This window comes from Betta splendens, unplaced genomic scaffold (genome assembly GCF_900634795.4).
Source record: "Betta splendens unplaced genomic scaffold, fBetSpl5.4 scaffold_30, whole genome shotgun sequence".
NCBI lineage: Eukaryota > Metazoa > Chordata > Actinopteri > Anabantiformes > Osphronemidae > Betta > Betta splendens.
Window position 1 is genome coordinate 49,919 of NW_026577849.1, and position 21,048 is coordinate 70,966.

General features: G+C 40.4%; 3 non-coding genes across 3 annotated transcripts; all 3 read right to left on the minus strand.

The window, feature by feature from the left end:
* Positions 1–11,059: 11,059 nt before the first annotated feature.
* LOC114850840 (U4 spliceosomal RNA) lies at positions 11,060–11,199 on the minus strand. Its single transcript, XR_003784908.1, has one exon. It is a non-coding gene; the product is annotated as a U4 spliceosomal RNA (small nuclear RNA).
* Positions 11,200–12,409: 1,210 nt separating this feature from the next.
* Positions 12,410–12,550, minus strand: LOC114850838 (U4 spliceosomal RNA). The gene has a single exon (XR_003784906.1). It is a non-coding gene; the product is annotated as a U4 spliceosomal RNA (small nuclear RNA).
* Positions 12,551–13,828: 1,278 nt separating this feature from the next.
* On the minus strand, positions 13,829–13,969 carry LOC114850839 (U4 spliceosomal RNA). The gene has a single exon (XR_003784907.1). It is a non-coding gene; the product is annotated as a U4 spliceosomal RNA (small nuclear RNA).
* Positions 13,970–21,048: the final 7,079 nt, after the last annotated feature.

Genomic DNA, 21,048 nt, shown 5'->3' on the forward strand with positions numbered 1-21,048 from the left:
TTGCTTTTTGCATTTGTCAGGATTATTTTGAATCCTCTTTCATAAAATCACACACAGGTCAAAATTCATGTTCTCTTTGATGTGTTGTCCGATGAAATTCTGGCATCTTACGTACTTAGTTTCATTTCCAGAGAGTACAGCAAAACTAAATGTTTTATACAGCACAATTAACCAATTTAATGATTAACTGTAGGCATTCACAGCTGTGGTTAGAAAGTGAGTCACTGAGCCAGTGGGTGGTAAAGACACTGAAGTCCTGCCTACAAGGGCCACTCTTGCAACATACACTTGCAAAGTACTGCACAATATATAAACCCACTGAAACCAAGCTGAAGATTCAGACTTTGACCAACTCCTGCCTCAACCACAACAGCTGAACCAGCAACCAACCACTCACCAACAAGGGCAACACGGTACGTGTTATTTCTAAACGGTTTAGAATTGAGTACTAAAATTATTATTTTTCTTTTTTACTTTTCAGAATCTAAATGTAATCCTTTTGCCACCCGGCTCGTTGTGGAAAAGGGAATAACTAATAGGTGTTATGGCCCCTTAAACATTTAAACATTTAATGGGCGTACCCAGTCAAACATACAAATAATATTTTTAACCACAACAGTTAATCTCACTATGAACTGAGAGTCTCATTCAGGCCTGCGTTGGCACGCGTTGGAGCTCATTCCCATTGAAAATATCTCCTTCTTGTTAGTCTGAATAAGTTGTATTCAGTCTTACCACCCAGAACTCCACTGCCCTGTCGTCCTCCACGCAGGGGGAGCGGTGAATGCACGCCGACAACTCCGTCTGCTTCTTTTCTGCACACAGGAAGGTTGCTCGGACACGAGGATGCTAGTGCTAACATTAGCAAAACTCATTCCGTCGTCCCTAAAAACTCAGCCTAATTCACTCCCTTTCAGCGCGGGTCGTTTTCCCACTTCCCCGGCAAACTTCAACATGAACAAGTCAACATGAAGTGCGGGTACTGGGTTACGAGTACTGACTATGAAATAATGCAACCATTAGCCACCTTCTCTACATAGATGACATACATAGATGACAGTTGTTTGCCAAGAGTGAACAACATATTGACTCGCTAATACATACCACCAGAATATACAGCCAAGACATTGGAATGTCATTGGAACTGAATAAGTGTGGACGGATGGTAACAAGGAGAGGAAGGTCAGGGGATAAAACTACCAGAAGGCACGATACCTTGAAATAACTTGAAATCCCACAGGCAAATGGTAACCATGTAGAGGCCACAAGGCAAACAGCAACCACCAAGTACCTCCAAAAGGGTAAGGCAAATCCTGAGAAGTCAGCTGAATGGGAAGAACAAAGTCCGGCCGACCAATACCTACTACCCCTGAAGGGTTTCCCCCCAAATTCAGCACCCTGAGACTGTACACTAAGGAAGGAAGCCGAGGATTAGTGAGCGTCATATCCACTATCCAGCATGAAACAACTATGATACATCTATAAATCAGGAAGGTGGCTCCAACAAATGATGTGTTCAGTGAATACCTCAGGCAGCAGAAACCAGAGGAGGGGAAGGTAGAGGAGGAACCCTCACGAAAGGACAAATCTGCACGATATGTACCACAGGCAGATAAAAGAAGTGGCTGATATCAAAATATACCAGACGTGGCTAGACAAAGCTGGACTGAAAGACAGCACAGAACAACTAATCCTAGCAGCATAAGGAGAAGGCTCTGAGAACCAGATCAATAGGTGCAGGCCATGCAAAAATGCCCCTGAAACAATTCAGCACATAACAGCAGGATGCAAGATGCTAGCAGACAGGGCATACATGGAACGCGATAACCAAGTGGCCGGTATAGTATACAGGAACATCTGTCCTGAGTACAGGCTGGAAGTCCCAGAGTCAAATGGGACACACCTCCAAAGGTGGTTAAGAATGACAGAGCTAAGATCCTGTGGGACTTTCAGATACAGACTGACAAGCTGGTAATAGCCAACCAATTCGACATGGTAGTGGTGGACAAACAGGAGTACAAGACTGTACTGATGAATGTAGCAATACCAGGTGATTAGGTGAGGAGTGAGGAGCAGCAAATGTTTTCTTATGTTGGTCTGGTCCGTTCATCAAATGTTAAACTGGTTTTACCACCCTTGCTTTAAATAAATGTTTAATGTCATGTAATGTAAACAGATAATCAGGTGTGGCTCATCCACACTATTTAATGAAGTTACAGGGACCAGGCTTCAGCTTCATAGACTTTCCTTCACTGAAGACATCTTCACCATCTCTAACCTCAGACAAAACGCTGTCACCTGAACCAAAGCTGGTGCATTAAAAGACCTTGTTCACATCCTCAGTAAAAGAAGGTAAGAGGACAGACAGTTTAGAGTGGTCTAAATTTTCTGTCTAGATATATGAAAACTGGTAAAATGTGATCAACGTCAAGATGTTCGTTATTAATTTGGTTATATATAAGGCTCATTTGTATTTGAACTTGGAAAGAAACAACATTATGAATTAAACTATTTCTAACTATTTCAGTCACCACTGCTGCTCTAAACTCATATTAAAAATGAATGGTCTTGTTTTTTTTCGTCTTTCAGTTAAAGATGAAGATTCAATTTGCTTTTCTGTTTGTGCTGCTTGTTGCCTTTGAGCCCAGTGATGCTCTGACCTTTAATGACAAGCATGTCATCGACAACCTGGACCCAAAAGATTGTACTACAGTGATGAACAATAGAAAAATCAAAGAATACAATAAATGCAAGGCAATAAACACCTTCATTCTGACAGATTCCACCACTGTCCAGAACCTCTGTACTATGAATGGAAAAGTAACAAGTTATAATACTTTTACAGTTGTTATCTGTAAACACGACAAAATAAGCCCAGCTACTGCATGTGTTTATAAAGGTGAAAAACCAATCAAGCAGAAAATTGTAATTGATTGTAAAGCTGGTAAACCTGCCCACTTGTTTGGTACAGTGTAAATTATCTGTGCTAGTTATATGTACAAACAATCTTATATGTACATTTAGAAGCCTGTTGTCAATCACCAAACACTGAAGTTTGTTAATCCTGCCAAACTCACAATAAACTCAGCATGATCAACTTAGAGCTTCTGAGAATTAATTCCATTTAACTTTTGAAGGAAAAGTACACTGATTATCAATAAGAGTCGGGTAGTTTTTAAGAAAGTCAGGCTGCTGGACCGGTACTTCTAGGTCTTCCATTGTTCTTCCATTGTTTTTCCTTGTTTACCGGCACCTGCAGCAGAGAGCTGGCGTCCAGCAGAAATGCATCATGTCTCTGCGCTGAAAGAAGCACAACTGCATCTAACAGACAAACGCTCACACGTTGCTTTACAGCTCCTGTAAACTGTCCCCTGGTAGGGTCTCCCTGCTGTCGACTGCCTCGCTTCCAACTCATTGCGGGCGCCTTTCGGCTGTGACAGCTTCGTCCACTCTGCGTACTGTAACTCGTCTGGGCTGCACTCTGGATCATACAAGTAACCCTGAATATCAGACTGTTCTAATACTATAGAACTCGCTGTCTTCAAAATAGTCCAGACCAGGTCGGCTGGCCATTAAATATCAGTGCTGTAGGTGTATGCACTGGCGGCCGTTCGGTTTCGTTCCAGCGGGCTGGCTCCGCCCCTCTCAGTCTGACCAATCCTGGGGCAGGTACAGAGGAAACCAGGAAGCACTAGTTGTAGTTTTGGAGCAAACCATTATACAGGTAGAACCTGTGATGGCCTTTTGGTTCATGTAGCTGGTTCACCACCACTATAAGTTCAGTTCAGATAAAACTCCTAGACTTACCCCAAGGACAGTGCACCTTTCAATCCCCACATACACGTTTGTTGATTAAACCAACATTACAAACTAATTTGTAATTATTTAAAAAAAAAAAAGTGTGTTCCCGCTCACCACAGTAAATTATCTTCCATTTCACTCTATCCTGGTTTCTGAGTTTGAGAGTCTGGGTGAGAAAGGCTCGGAGCGAGGCTCTCAAGAGTTATAACTATGTTTAGGTTTAGAGTGAGTGGGTGGCGGCTGTAGAGAACATGCAGAGAGGCGTGTCCTAGGCTCCACTCTTAGTTGTCACGAGATAGGGAAACTAAGCAACAGGTGACAAATGGCAGAATCTGCATTAGATTCATGTGAAATATTACAAATGCTAAGAAGGGTGAACTCTTAACTTCAGAGCTGATAAAAAAGAAAACCAGACCCGAAAACCGGCAGCATAAAGACAACTTAATTAATCTCAATAATCTAACTTGTTTCTTAGCTAAGATACTGGTAAGGGTCGTCCAGGACAGCAGGAGTCTGAGCCTTATACCGCTGTTATCGTACACATTTACATTTATACTTTTCTAAGCAGGAATTCAGCATCAGGAAGTCATCAAGTCAGACTGGTTCACACCAATCTGTCCAATCAACAGCATCATGCAAATTGTGTTCAAAGTATGTCTCTTTACTTTAGTGTGCGTGTGCATGTGTGTGCGTGTGTGTGTTCAATGCAAAGCAATTTGAAAAATGTCACACTTCTCTTAGTTAATGAGTCAGTTCTACTTAGCAGATTACAAGTTTTTAGTTATATTGTATGCCTGATAAACATTAACATTCGAACCCAGTACTACACCTGGGGCCCGTTTCAAGAAGGTGGTTTTGTGGAAACTCTGAGTTTGTTACCCCGAAATGAGGAAAACTCTGAGTTTTCGGTTTTAGAAAGCGGGGTTCCTTAAACCCGTAAAGCGGGGTAAGTTTAAACCCGTTTCAAGAAGCGAGGTAATCGAAACTCAGAGTCAGTTACTATGGCAACTTACTCTGTGAACCTAACCTGGTCGCGAGCAGGTTTTATTCGGGAAACCCAGAGTTTCCTTCCGCCCCTTTTTAAAGTGAACAGTGTTTAAATACCTTGTTTAATCTTTCAGTTCATTCATAGATTTCACCTGTTTCCTTCGCACAGAGACCAAAATGTCCGTTTCTAGAGGATCCTGTAGATGAGGACGATGTATTAATTCACACGGCATTGAATTTACGCCGCGAGAGGATTTTAACGCCACAAGTTAATTTTCTGTGATATCGCCGTGCATATTTATTTTAGCGGTACAGTTTTTCTCTAGACTCCATACATATGTCAATAATCTTATCCACCCATACGTCAAACACATCACCCATCGTGGCCGTGCTTTTACATCCGAACAGATTCTTTGTGTTGCTGTTACGGACGAGGGTCAAACCGGACTGAACAAGATTCTAAAACGCGCTCCTTGAGCGGGGAGGCAAACTACAATGGCCACCAAACTGAACTGGGAGGACCCAAATGCACGACCCAGAGACAGGACTGACGACAAGTGGTTTAATAATAAAAAGAACATATAGACTGAGGACAATACAAACTAAGGACGCTGCGTATGCAGGATAAACCAGAAAACCAAACATGCACACTAACACCTAAAACTCACAGATAAACTAAAAATCGCTGCAGAGCAGGAAACTAAATAACTATCCTAAACACAAAACATGCAAACAACAGTATCAAACGTAATCAGCAAACAAACACACAAACCTGGACAGGACACGATGGCACGGTAACAAGTGACGAGTAACAAGTATGAGTAACACATAACGAGTAGTGAGTAACAAGTACGAGTAATGCACCAACAAAGACTGTGCACAAACTGAAACCTTAAATACAAGACAAGACAGGTGAACCCAATCAAACTATTACAGGAAACACAAGACAGGAAACAAGGACACAAAACCAAAAGGGTGAAGCCAGGCTGCCCCTGGTGGCGTGGAAGCCGAGTCACAACAGAGCCCCCCTCTCAAAGCCGGCTCCCAGACGGCGAACTTGCACGAACCAGACGAGCCGGGCGGGCGGAGGGAGGCAAGGAGGAGGGCCAAACGAAAAGACAAAAACACAGACAGAAACGAGACCCCAACATGACAACCAGACAGTAGACACTCCAAACAAAAATAACCCATAACATCACAAACACTTGTATGATCAAAACACAACCCCACTAACGTAACTCCCAAAAGTAACCAAGTCCAAAACAAACTGAGGAGTCCTCCACCAGTCTCATGGTGGGTGCCAACGAGGCAGGGTCCAACCCAGCAGCCGCTGGGAGTCGACTGGCACTCCTGGTGCCCCTGAACACGGGCCCAGCTCCCTGGGTGGGCGTCGACGGTAGAGGCAGGGCCAGCATTGCAGCGGGAAGTTATGGCGGCAAGGTTACCAGTCTGGTGGCCTAGCCCCCATGAGGCCCAAGGCCACTCGTGGACCACCGCGACGACGAACGGGAACCAGCGGCGTCCTCCTTGGACCACCGCGACGACGAACGGGAACCAGCGGCGTCCTCCTTGGACCACCGCGACGACGAACGGGAACCAGCGGCGTCCTCCTTGGACCACCGCGACGAACGGGAACCAACGGCGTCCCCCTTGGATCACCGCGACGAAACGTGGCCTCCACTGGACCACCAGGAACCTCAAGGGTCAAACGTGGCTTGGCGACAGGAACCGTACGAGGTGCTGCCCTCGGGGAAACAAGAAGCAGCCCCACCCTCAGAGAAGCGCCCTTCTTGGAGGGCAGACGTGGAGCCGGAACCGGAGACGAAACCAGACGTGGAGCCGGAACCGGAGACGAAGCCAGACGTGGAGCCGGAACCGGAGCCAGAGACGAAACCAGACGTGGACGTGGAGCCGGAACCGGAGACGAAGCCAGATGTGGAGCCGGAACCGGAGACGAAGCCAGATGTGGAGCCGGAACCGGAGACAAAGCCAGACGTGGAGCCGGAACCGGAGACGAAACCAGACGTGGAGCCGGAACCGGAGACGAAACCAGACGTGGAGCCGGAACCGGAGACGAAGCTAGACGTGGAGCCGGAACCGGAGACGAAACCAGACGTGGAGCCGGAATAGTGTGTAGTGCATGCAAATTTCAATGCATGCACTACACACTCACAGGAGCACTTCTATGCAGCACTAAAGTAATGAGAACTTTCTTTTAGGAGAGATTGACGACTTTCTGCTGGAGATAGGGGTTAGTGCCAGCCCACACTACTGACCTCTCACTCAGAACCTGAAGCAGGCCCCCAGCAGCGCTTTAACGTGTCACTCAACAAGAGCCCGGGTGGAAATGACCATAGGCCTGTTGAAAGCATGTCTTCAGTGTCTACATCACCTTAGAGGCCTGTGACATTAATGTGGCATGTGTTGTTCTCCGAAATATTGCAATTGTTAAAGGGGAGCAACAGCCTGCCCTACAAATACAAGACCCCGAGGAGACTCCTTCCATTATGGTAATCTGCAGAGTGGATGGACAGTCAGATGTGATTTGCCATAAGATCAGCCATCACCACCACCAATAAAAGAAACTGAATAAAGGCAAATCATAATTTATTTGGTTTTCTTCATTTCCTACAAATACAAAGGCAATTGTAAGATTTTATGATTCTTCCAATAATTCATACAATTCACCTTTAACTATACACTCATCTCCAGCTTGTGTTTGGGAATTTCAATTTCTAGATCTGGCTATTCAATCTTGTGGTACAAGTATAATATTTCCTTGAGATTAAGTTTATACAACTCTGTAACCGGTAACTTAAAATACAGAAGATTTATAGTTACAAGACATAGTTCCTCATTACTCTTACAGAATTGAACTCTGGCATTTACTGAACATCACTGACTGTGTGCATCTGTGCAGCAGAATGTGACGGACCTCCTTCTGCTGTTCTTCCACACTCTGGGGCAGAGGGGAGATAATAAAGTCACTATACTTGGAGATAAAGTTACATCATTTAGGCTACGCAACACAAACATCAGAAATCATGTGCTGTGTATAAACTGTATTAATATTACACTTTATAATACTGCTTATCATAATTTAAGCTTTATTTTGTATGATACTCACAACATCCTGGGTTTCTGTTGTGACAGGAGGATTCATATATTACCATCACAATCTGTTAAGACCAACAAAGAACCCAACCCAGAATCTAAGAAATGCATATATCAAAAGTAGCCTGTGTAAAAAATCAAATACATAGGTAGACCTCTTACATTTTACACATGCACTTGTATCCTGGGGAGTGACTGGTTCTGATGACTCCCTCCAGGAATTCCTTCAGCCTCTGCTTTCCAGTGTTCATGCTGAGGGCCATCTCCTCTGCATGCGTCAGTGATGGAGATGCAGGTCCTCCACCAGTTGTTCTAGTCTCTGCCTTCTTTCTGTTGGCTGAGAAGAAGTCAAATGTTTAACTGTGTGAAAACATTACAGCCATGTTGAAAATGCTGCTGCACTGCTATACTCTGCATGCTATTTAGTTATTTAATAAGTCAAATGTTGTAAAGTCAGGTAGTCTACACCCATGACATGATGGTGCCTTATACCTGTTTGAATTATGTTTTTACATTCTATTTTTAGCCACGTTCTTTTTATACCTATGCACCTACATAAAAATTGAAATTAAATTCTTATATTATTATATGTGTTTTGGGTAACTTTTAAAAACCTAATTAGATTAATGTAATAATTGCTCTCCATAAAACGTATTGGATTATTGAATTATCATTACTTTACAAATCCCACATCAACCTCAACAGGAATTTTAAAAATGCATAGACATAACACTGCACTTTTAATTCATACAAACATTGGTATTTATGCAATTGCTGAAGAAACTTCTTAGATGAGTGAACAATTACTTTACAAGTCCTTACTTTACGAGTTAAATATAACAACAATACTAAAATTATTTAGTAATTAGTTACGCTGAACACTGTATGATTAAAATGTAAACTTACGCATTGACTCGAGCAGCTATTTTCTTCTAAGCTAATTCTTTCTCTTTCGCCGCTGCAGCCGTGTTGCTTTTTCTACGGAATATAGACTCGTAGTCGCTATATGCTTGACGTATCATATCCATTTCCGGACGTCTTTTGTTGTCCTGTTGCCATGGTGACTCGTAATATCTTCGTAATATCACTCCATTGATCAGGGCTTTGTATCGTCGCGGCGCACGCGCCTAACTCTGAGTCAGACAACTCAGAGTTGATTAAACCAACTCTTTTCAGCTGTTCTGGAACCGAAAACTCCAGGTTTGCAAACTCAGAGTAAATCAACTCAGAGTTTCATTTTAACTCAGAGTTTGTTAAACCTCCTTCTTGAAACGGGCCCCTGGTGTTAAGCATGTAGGGGTGACACGTAAAGGTGTATAACTACTATGAGAGAGAACAATGTTGAAAACAATCTAGTTTTAAAAAAACGTTTGTATGTTTTGTTTTTGAATTTAAATCTTCCTTTTTAGGACCAAAGGGGGGAAATGTTGTGTAATAATTCATAGTTTATCAAGTAATTACTACTGATTTTTAAGGAGACAATGTTACAGAATTATATGGCACCTAATGTACTACGACAGCACCCACTCTGGCACGTGTGGATAATAACACTAACTGGGTCACGTCTGTACGGAGGAGACCCTGTTATGCAACAGAAGTGTAGTACCACCAACACCATTAAATCTACAGTGTGTTTTACTGACCTAGAAAAGGCAGGTGGGAGGAGTGCAGCTTCTGCTGCAAGCACCTGACCTACAGTAACCTGACCTTGAGAAAGTGATGGTTTGGAGGGGAGCTGCCCCGCCCTGGGAGAAAAAGACAGAGCAACAAGTGTCTTCACTTTGTCTGGGATTATGATCGGGTAAAAATATAATACAATAATGGCCAAAAACACCCTAAAAGGTCAAGATGATGATCTAATCGTCTAATAGTCCGGGGAGCTGAAGCCCACTCAGCTGATGTTGTTACCAAAAATTCTCAGTCTGTCTTCTGTCACTTTTCTGTGGAATAAACGCTTTGTCAACCCGGGATCTGTAATACATAATTGTATTAATAATAATTAATTAATTATTACATATACATAATACAATACAATACAATAATACAATACATAATTGTATTGTTAATACATTCTGTAATAATTTTGGGATCTTACTTTGGACTTAGTTTATTTTCCACACTTTGGGAGTTTATCTTTTCACCTCTTTGGGAAGTTACAAATTTTCTGGATCCTTACTGTGTATTTTTTGTTCATTTTTCTTCTTTTTGGTATTTATCATTTAATCTCTGGAATTTATATATTTTAGAATTCTATCATCTCAATAAAAAATAATTCACACCTATTGGATTTATAAAAAGCTCAGTCAGATTGGTATACAAAATTTAAAGGCTTTAGTGTCGGACACGACAACTCAAGCATCTGCCCCAAAACGAGCACCGTCACTAAATGGGTTTCAGACAGATTTGTTCAACACTGTTACTTTCCACAACTTGCTTAACACATTTATCAATGCTTGTCTGATATAATCACTTTAGTTGATCGCACATAAAATGGCAGAGTAAAACTCTTGAAATAATGCAGATCAGGGAACAGCCACATCCCAAAGGGGGCGCTGCTGCCTTCCTTTTACACAGGAAACAGACACAAACGGTTTTCAGGTTTCTAAAGAACGCATTAATGACACAATCCTCAATCTTGTAAAGCAAGTTTTGACCTTGAGTGAATCATTGTAAACCTGTAAAACTGATTAAAGCTGAATTTAAAGTTTTAAAAACAACTTAAAAATGTACTGAGGGTCAAACTTGAACATTTACACTTCTCTGTGCTTTTGTTTAGAATCAGTATGAATTGTAAAGAACACATGGAGAGTATTCAGTAGATCAAATTGAGACAACTTCTCTCTTACTGCTATCAAAGAATTGTTCCCCCTAGATCAAATATGTTATTTTGGTTAAGAGAGGAATGGTGATAAAATATGATAGTGATCATCATTGTGCCAAATTAATAGTGAAAAAGACTGTTCAGTCATCATAACTGTAAAAGGTGACTCTGGAGGACCCACCAGCCACAAACCTCACCACATGTCACTGGGCTGACCCTCACTGTGCTTTCAGAAAATCAAAGAAGGTTTCATTCTCTAAAAGGTTTAGAAACAAAGTGGATGATGCACAACGTGTCTTGAACTCACATAGTTTTATGTTAAAACACAAAGACGGGTCTCCGTAGAGACCAACAAAATTGCCATAGCTGACTATATTTCAAGTCATCAAGGCAGGGTATTGGGTAAAGTTTTCAACTAGCAATAATCGCGCCTCGGATAAACCTCATAGGCTACAATACTGCCACTGCGCAAGAATGATGCACAGACGTTAGAGAGGAGGCGCCTCTAACATCTGCACACCCCACTGTCAGGGTTCACAGTGTACCTAGCCACACCTTTTTCAGCTCTACATGCACTTGATAGAAACAATTGTAGTTTGTTCTGAATGTAATAAAATCTGAATTTGTATTACTGCCACACTTTGAATTTGCTAGAACTGTATATAATATTGAAGTAGAATACATGAATTGAGAATGCATGAAATTCCACTTTTATTTAACTCCGCCCACAACAGTGACCTGCCATCAGGGAGGCTGGGCCTCTTCTGCCTGACAAATACAATAATATATCTACAATATCATTCAATAGAAATCCATGTATGTCCAGTGATCAGTATTTTATATGTATTTAATCTACAATATCACTAATTCTTGAGAATTTCTTGAGTACAAATCACTGAATTTGTGCATTTCCTGATTTAATAGAGGGAGAGACCACCAGTGCGTCAATAAAAACTCGAGCCTCTGCCCCACAAACCGTCACTAAATGGGTTTCAGACAGATTTGTTCAACACTGTTACTTTCCACAACTTCCTTAACACATTTATCAATGCTTGTCTGATATAATCACTTTAGTTGATCGCACATAAAATGGCAGAGTAAGACTCTTGAAATAATGCAGATCAGGGACCAGCCACATCCTGCTGCTGCCTTCCTTTTACACAGGAAACAGACACAAACGGTTTTCAGGGTTCTAAAGAACGCATTAATGACACAATCCTCAATCTTGTAAAGCAAGTTTTGACCTTGAGTGAATCATTGTAAACCTGTAAAACTGATTAAAGCTGAATTTAAAGTTTTAAAAACAACTTAAAAATGTACTGAGGGTCAAACTTGAACATTTACACTTTTCTATGCTTTTGTTTAGAATCAGTATGAATTGTGAAGAATTGTTCCCCCTAGATCAAATATGTTATTTTGGTTAAGAGAGGAATGGTGATAAAATATTATAGTGATCATCATTGTGTCAAATTAATAGTGAAAAAGACTGTTCAGTCACCATAACTGTAAAAGGTGACTCTGGAGGACCCACCAGCCACAAACCTCACCACATGTCACTGGGCTGACCCTCACTATGCTATCCGAAAATCAAAGAAGGCTTCATTCTCTGAAAGGTTTAGAAACAAAGTGGGTGATGTACAATGTGTCTTGAACTCACATAGTTTTATGTTAGAACACAAAGTCGGGTCTCCGTAGAGACCAACAAAAATTGCCATAGCTGACTATATTTCAAGTCATCAAGGCGGGGTATTGGGTAAAGTTTTCAACTAGCAATAATCGCGCCTCGGATAAACCTCATAGGCTACAATACTGCCACTGCGCAAGAATGATGCACAGACGTTAGAGAGGAGGGGCCTCTAACATCTGCACACCCCACTGTCAGGGTTCACAGTGCACCTAGCCACACCTTTTTCAGCTCTACATGCACTTGATAGTAACAATTGTAGTTTGTTCTGAATGTAATAAAATCTGAATTTGTATTACTGCCACACTTTGAATTTGCTAGAACTGTATATAATATTGAAGTAGAATACATGAATTGAGAATGCATCAAATTCCACTTTTATTTAACTCCGCCCACAACAGTGACCTGCCATCAGGGAGGCTTGGCCTCTTCTGCCTGACAAATACAATAATATATCTACAATATCATTCAATAGAAATCCATGTATGTCCAGTGATCAGTATTTTATATGTATTTAATCTACAATATCACTAATTCTTGAGAATTTCTTGAGTACAAATCACTGAATTTGTGCATTTCCTGATTTAATAGAGGGAGAAACCACCAGTGCGTCAAGAAAAACTCGAGCCTCTGCCCCACAAACCGTCACTAAATGGGTTTCAGACAGATTCGTTCAACACTGTTACTTTCCACAACTTGCCTAACACATTTATCAATGCTTGTCTGATATAATCACTTCAGTTGATTGCACATAAAATGGCAGAGTAAAACTCTTGAAATAATGCAGATCAGGGACCAGCCACATCCCAAAGGGGGCGCTGCTGCCTTCTTTTTACACAGGAAACAGACACAAACGGTTTTCAGGTTTCTAAAGAACGCATTAATGACACAATCCTCAATCTTGTAAAGCAAGTTTTGACCTTGAGTGAATCATTGTAAACCTGTAAAACTGATTAAAGCTGAATTTAAAGTTTTAAAAACAACTTAAAAATGTACTGAGGGTCAAACTTGAACATTTACACTTCTCTATGCTTTTGTTTAGAATCAGTATGAATTGTGAAGAACACATGGAGTATTCAGTAGATCAAATTGAGACAACTTGTCTCTTACTGCTATGAAAGAATTGTTCCCCCTAGATCAAATATGTTATTTTGGTTAAGAGAGGAATGGTGATAAAATATGATAGTGATCATCATTGTGCCAAATTAATAGTGAAAAAGACTGTTCAGTCATCATAACTGTAAAAGGTGACTCTGGAGGACCCACCAGCCACAAACCTCACCACATCTCACTGGGCTGACCCTCACTGTGCTATCAGAAAATCAAAGAAGGCTTAATTCTCTAAAAGGTTTAGAAACAAAGTGGATGATGCACAATGTATCTTCAACTCACATAGTTTTATGTTAGAACACGAAGACGGGTCTCCGTGGAGTCCAACAAAAATTGCCATAGCTGACTATATTTCAAGTCATCAAGGCGGGGTATTGGGTAAAGTTTTCAATTAGCAATAATCGCGCCTCGGATAAACCTCATAGGCTACAATACTGCCATTGCGCAAGAATGATGCACAGGCGTTAGAGAGGAGGGGCCTCTAACATCTGCACACCCCACTGTCAGGGTTCACAGTGTACCTAGCCACACCTTTTTCAGCTCTACATGCACTTGATAGTAAGAATTGTAGGTTGTTCTGAATGTAATAAAATCTGAATTTGTATTACTGCCACACTTTGAATTTGCTAGAACTGTATATAATAATGAAGTAGAATACATGAATTGAGAATGCATGAAATTCCACTTTTATTTAACTCCACCCACAACAGTGACCGGCCATCAGGGAGGCTGGGCCTCTTCTGCCTGACAAATACAATAATATATCTACAATATCATTCAATAGAAATCCATGTGTGTCCAGTGATCAATGTTATATATCTGCCCCCCCATAGTAGACACCATGTGTAGTGGTTAGGGGTGGGTGGATCCACCCTAATATAGATAATATCGATACCAACGCTAGTATTGATAGCGATCGATATCCAGAGAAAGCATCGATACCTTGGTTGAATTTTTACTCTTCTGCTCTGCAACAGTTTTTTGAAAGACGCGATCTAACTATCTTGCCTGTTTGCGTCTCTAAGTGTTAGTAAGTGACGTGCATGCGCCTGTATGCCAGAGCGAAGCATGACGCACACCAGCAAACACACAGCAAAAAAACAAGGAGGAGGACACAGACAAAGCAGAAGGATGAAAGCAAGAATTTTATATTAGATATTATATAAATATGTTTACTGGTAAATTTTGTCTGGGCTTTATTAAATTAATAACACAATTTAAGACAAAACACAAAACACATAAAAGTCAAAATTTATTTATATTTCATCATGCATCAATTGTCAAAAAGTATCTGACGACACCAAAGCTTGCAGTATCGCCCACCACTTGTAGTGGTTGATTCACGCCGAATGTCGATGCCGACAGCCCCAACCACCACAGCTCCAAGGACCACGGACGTCGCCGCTTCGTGTTCTGGGTTATTGAACCACTTCAATAAAACCTGTGTTCATCAGGGCCTATGTAAAATAAAACATGACATGACTTTGATGTTTGTTTTTCATGTTTATTTATGTTTTTTTACAAATAGATTCAGAACTCAAATGTGGCTGAGGACATTCATTTACATGCATTGAATACAAGGGGGCATCCATTCTGTCACAGAAACACTCAAGATTTTGTGCTGCCTTCTGACAGACCTGGAACTTTTTTTACATTTTTTTGTTACAGTCCGTAACAAAAACTGAAAGTTGTTGTATCTATGTATATATGCAAGTTGTATATATGTATATATGCAAGTTTTTATAGTGTGCAGGTGAGTAGAATAGTAGCATAGTATAGTACTATAGTAGTAGTGAGTGAGTGAGTGTGCTTGTTTTTCATTATTTTTCACATTGGTGTTGCAAGATTTATGATCTTCTTTAGTAGTTTGTTTTGGTTGCCTTTTTGTCTGCTCACACAGACACTGTGTTATTATTGCAATAAATCTGCTCCTTTTGGATACAACATAGACTCACTTGCATTATCAATTTTGGAAATATGAAATATATTATGAAAATGAAATGGCACAGATGGTGGCTGCACTGACCGACACGGCTACTGGACGCGGGTGGTGATGTCACCCTTAGCGGCAGTTGATGAACATAAGTTGTTTAAAGCACATACACAGAAAACATATGTCAGTGAGTTTGAGTAGACGACATGGAAACGCAGACCTTTATCTTGCCTCAAAATGGACATTTACATGAACTTTCTTCATAGAATGTTTAACTTTGCTGAGTCATGTTCATGTTATCTTCATGTCTTTCCAATGTGATGAGGAACGTGTTCAGAATTGACAAACTAAAGATAAAGAGAGTTTTAATGGACATTAGAGTGTCCATTAGGAGGGAATCCTATGTGTATATTCTGTGACGGTGTTCCTGGAACAGATAATTTGTTCTTGGAAACATCTGTTATTGTTAACATATCAAGCTGACCTTGAATAATGTCCACAGAGTTTTTGGGAAATCGAATAGATGATAATATTTTGGCCACCTTTCTTGTATATTGTCTCGTCAAACAGTATTCATTTGAACTGTTAAGCTGTGTCTTTTTGAATTGTCTTGTAAAGGTGATATCCTTGAGCAACTACATCTGGCCTATGAGGGAACTTTCTTGCTGTTTCCAGTCTTTGTGCTAATGTAGTTGCTAGACTGAGATAGACTAGAGAAGAGTGTCAGCTAGAAAACTCCATGGTCTTGTCCTAGATACGAGTCATTTACCAGACTCATCCGTGGGGCTCTGCTCTGCTCTGCTCCCATGTTAAAGCAAAAACTTTTAGACTGTCAAACTACATCAGCTAGACACATGGTTTTCTTACGGTATAACCTCAAGAACCTCAGCAAATACCAACAAATGATTGAGAAGGTCTTGTTTTGACTGTTGTCTTACCTTATGAACTGTACCACAACTTTACAATTTGTCAGTTACAACAGTAACTTTATACTTATTGTTTATTTTAATCCTTTACATTAACAAATTTTTATGATTCACACATTAATACTTTCACTTTTTGAAGGTTTGTCAGACCTCATTTATTGATTAATACAGCTGTTATTATTATTATTATTATTATTATTATTATTATTATTATTATTATTATTATTATTATTATTATTATTATTGTAGTAGTGGTAGTAATAGTAGTAGAAGTAGCAGTAATAGTCATCTTGCATCTTTTTGCATCTTGCAGGTGATGGTTAGAGATCAACTCATACTAAATACACTGGTCGATCTCTTCATGACTCAAACTATGAACTGACTGACCATCAGGCTGCAAAGAGGTGAGATGTGACTCCATCGACTATTATTATTGAGAATTCACACTGAATCATAACCTGAACTAACACTCATTACATCTATAGCATGAGAACAAGAATCATCATCATGATATTTGATTATATTTTTGTCTTTTACTATTTTTACTTGTTTTACTTTTAGATTATTTTAGTTAAGCAGTTCATCAGAAATCAGTCCATTAACTCTGGCAACAGCCAGTTAATGCATCCGTCACCACACTTCACCCCATGATTCGCTCCAGTTCTTTCTGTCAGGTGTAATGGAAAAATTTTTGCGCTATTTCTTATCCAACACAGTCCTCATGTGCTGGTTAGGTTCAGCATTGAACATTCTTACACAAACAACTAATCTCGTGTGCCCAGTCATACATCAAGTTTTAGTGTTAGCACTAGAACTACTGGGTTTTCTAAATATACCCATTCCCACTAGAAGGTGGTCAAATGATCTGCTCGGCTAGCTGAGACCCAGAATCCTGTGTGAACAGCTACTTTTGTTAGGTAAAGAGGGCCATCACTGACGCACTCTAGGTGGTGGGTTGCGTGGGCTCGCTGACCCTGCTCCTGTCTGCAAGGCTGCACAGTTCCTATGAGTCTATGAGTGACATCCACTGTTCCAATGATCAACCGCTATGTGCTTGGAGTTACAATGTGAAAGGACGAGTGTCATTGTTGCGGTCTCACCGAAGGAAGCAATAAGAGACATCAACAATACAGTAAGACAGTTTCAGATCCTTCTCAAATGTGGTGAAGCTTTGTTTATTTACAAAAAAAAATTAGTTCAAATGTTGTTTGCACTGTAACGTCACCAAAAGTTACAGAAAAGATGACGGCACAGCCATCAAGTTTTAACAAATGTGCAATAAAAAATATAAACAGAAAACGCTTGAAAGCGTTTCCGTTTTATATTCCGTTTATTTCGTTATTACTGCTTTCACCTGTACCACATAAAGTCATTGCAGAGCTACAGCCGTGTTCCTACGAAGTTAACCAGCTGTTTATTTCGTTATTCCCACTTTCATATGTGTCTGATAAATTAAAGTGGGCGGGTCCATCCACGTCCTGTAGCAAAGGTAAGCGCTGACTGTGGGGGCTGCGCATCAACATACAGGACAAAGACCTGTGTTCCTCTGCCACAGCCTCCTCTTTCAGCCTGTTGCTTTGGGCCGTTATTCCCCCACTTACTGGTGCCACATGTTGACAAAGTTGACCAGCCGCTTTCATGTAGACACAAAACTCTTCAAAGCATTTTACTTCACATTCCGTTTATTTCGTTATTCAAATACATGTAATTGCAAATGCTGCACTGAGCTCTCTTTTACTTTGACGAGTTTTGTGTCTATATGAAAGCGGGCAGAACAACGTCCATGCGTTTGTCACGCTGAAAGCGGCTGGTGAACCTCTTGGGAACACGGCTGTAGCTCTGCAATGACTTTATGTGGTACAGGTGAAAGGGGAAATAACGAAATAAACGGAAAATAAAACGGAAACGCTTTAAAGCGTTTTCTGTTTATATTTTTTTTGCACATTTGTTAAAACTAGATGGGTGTACTGTCGTTTTTTCATAATTTTTGGTGACGTTACAGTGTAAACCGTATGGGATTTTTTTTTGTAAATAAAAATAATGTTTGCCCTGTTTAAACCTGGGGAATAAAAATGATTCAGATTCTGAAAGCGGCTGATCAAGCGTATATTTTTTATTGCACATTTGTTAAAACTTGAAGGGTGTACTGTCATATTTTCTGTAATTTTTAGCATATGCACTTACATGTTGTATATGAATAACGAAATTAACAAAATCTACGTTTGAAAACACTTTGAAGAGTTCCGTGTCTACATGAAAGCGGGCAGAACAACGTCTGTCTATGACCACTGCCGAAAGCGGCTGGTGAACCTCTTCGGAACATGGCTGTAGCTCTGCAATGACTTTATGTGGTACAGGTGAAAGGGGAAATAACGAAATAAACGGAATATAAAACCGAAACGCTTTCAAGCGTTTTTGGTTTATAATATATTTTTAATTGCTCATTTATTAAAACTAGATGGGTGTACTGTCGTCCTTTTATGTACTTTTTGGTAACGCAGTGCAATAATGTGTGAAATTTATTTAGTTTTGTAAATAAGCAAAGCAGCAAAACTGTCTTATTGTATTGTTGATGTCTTTTATTGCTTCCTTCGGTGAGACCGCAACAATGATACTCCTCCTTTCGGGTCGGTGATGGCCCTCTTTACGTAACAAAAGCGGCTCTTCGCAGGGTGCCAGCTGGAGCGTGCCGGACAAATGAACACCCAGCCGTTCTTAGGGGTATATGTAAAGGTGTACGTCCTTTAGTAGTTCTAGTGCTAAACATAATGTTCCAATTGACTGACTAATAATTCATGATATATGTTTGTCTTTTACACCCGGACTCTGGCTTCATCCTATCTGACTCCCCACCAGACCCAAGGCTGTGAAACCCAAAGCATATTGTCTTGGAAGCTCGGTGTTCCTTCCTTTGGATAACAAGACATGACGATGCAGAAGTGAAAACGTAAACATTCTCACTCACAGCAAGATAAGGTGGCGCAAAAAATTCCATTGCTGCAGAGAGACATTCCACCAGAGCCAGAGAAAGGGGTTCAAAGGAAGAAGCAACTTGAGGATCGTGGGCTCTTTGCATCACACCTTCGTGGTGTGTGCACTGATCTCCCAGCTGGTTTTTGGTTTGTTGATGTGCAGGATCAACATCCATGCTTTTTATTTTCTTTCCCCATTATTTTTATTTTCTTTATTATTTCAATAAATCGCACAAAAGGACAACTCTCTCATCTGCTTCTTTATGGAAAATTTCCACCACACAGGTCACAGTCATAACAAGAGGAAAAGCACTGCAATGCAGAAAGTATGAGAGCCTTAAGAGATTTACATAAACCTACAGTTGGAAATTAGTCAATAGATCAAAACTAAACCATTAGGTAAAATAATTAGTAAAAATGTGTGTTATAGTGATAATTGGATCTTTGGGAGTAGCCCTGAAGGTATACACTGATGGTAAAGACCGACAGCAGTGATTCTTCAGACACTTAGGGTGTAACAGTCTGTAATGCAGAGGGTGGGAGGCAACTTATTCACTCATCAAAAATACTAATTAACAAAACAACTCATTCAACTTTGTTGTTGCAAAATGAATCTATGTCTCTAAATATATTTAGTAGATTGATTTATTTCAATTCAATTTTATTAATTTAGTGCAAATTTACGGCAGAGTTATCTCAAGGCGTCTAACAAGGTTTAAGACTTCACGCAACTAAACCTAACAAATCCCACCTAAAGCTTTGAATTGTAGCCAATCAGTACAATGTGTATATAGATCAAGGTTTTGAAACACATTTTTTTTTAATTTTTTTTTATTTTATAAACCCTTATTAGTCCCTGTGGTGGAAATTTTCCATAAAGAAGCAGATGAGAGAGTTGTCCTTTTGTGTGATTTATTGAAATAATAAAGAAAATAAAAAAAATGGGGAAAGCAAATAAAAAGCATGGATGTTGATCGTGTCCATCAACAAACCAAAAACCAGCTGGGGAGATCAGTGCACACACCACGAAGGTGTGATGCAAAGATCCCACGATCCTCAAGTTGCTTCTGCCTTTTAACCCCTTTCTCTGGCTCTGGTGGAATGTCTCTCTGCAGCAATGGAATTGTTTGCGCCACCTTATCTCGCTGTGAGTGAGAATGCAAACATTCTCACTTCTGCATCGTTATGTCTTGTGATCCAAAGGAAGGAACACCGAGCTTCCAAGACAAGATGCATTCGCTTTAACAGCCTTGGGTCTGGTGGGGAGTCAGATAGGAAGGAGCCAGAGTCATATGTTTGTAAAAGACAAACATATATCATAAATTATTAGTCAGTCAAATGGAACATCAGATGTTTAGACTTGATGTACGTCAGGGCACAAGAGATTATTTGTTTGTGTAAGAATGTTCAGTATTCCATCTAACCAGCACATGACGAGTGTGTTGGATAAGAAATAGCATGAGGCACAAAGGCATTTTTCCATTACACCCAGCTTTCAGTCAGTAATGCAACATGATGTCTTTTATTGTGAAAATCTGCTACTGTTTCCTGCTTCCGGTCCAGGTAACACTTCACCTGTTTCAGGTGTCGAAGTCGTCTTCTTCTACTCTGAGAAACAACTGTAAGTTTGCTTTCTTTGATTCTTTCTTTCCCTTCGTCTGTAGGATCTTTAGTTTTTGTTTCCTGGTTTAGAAGGTTTG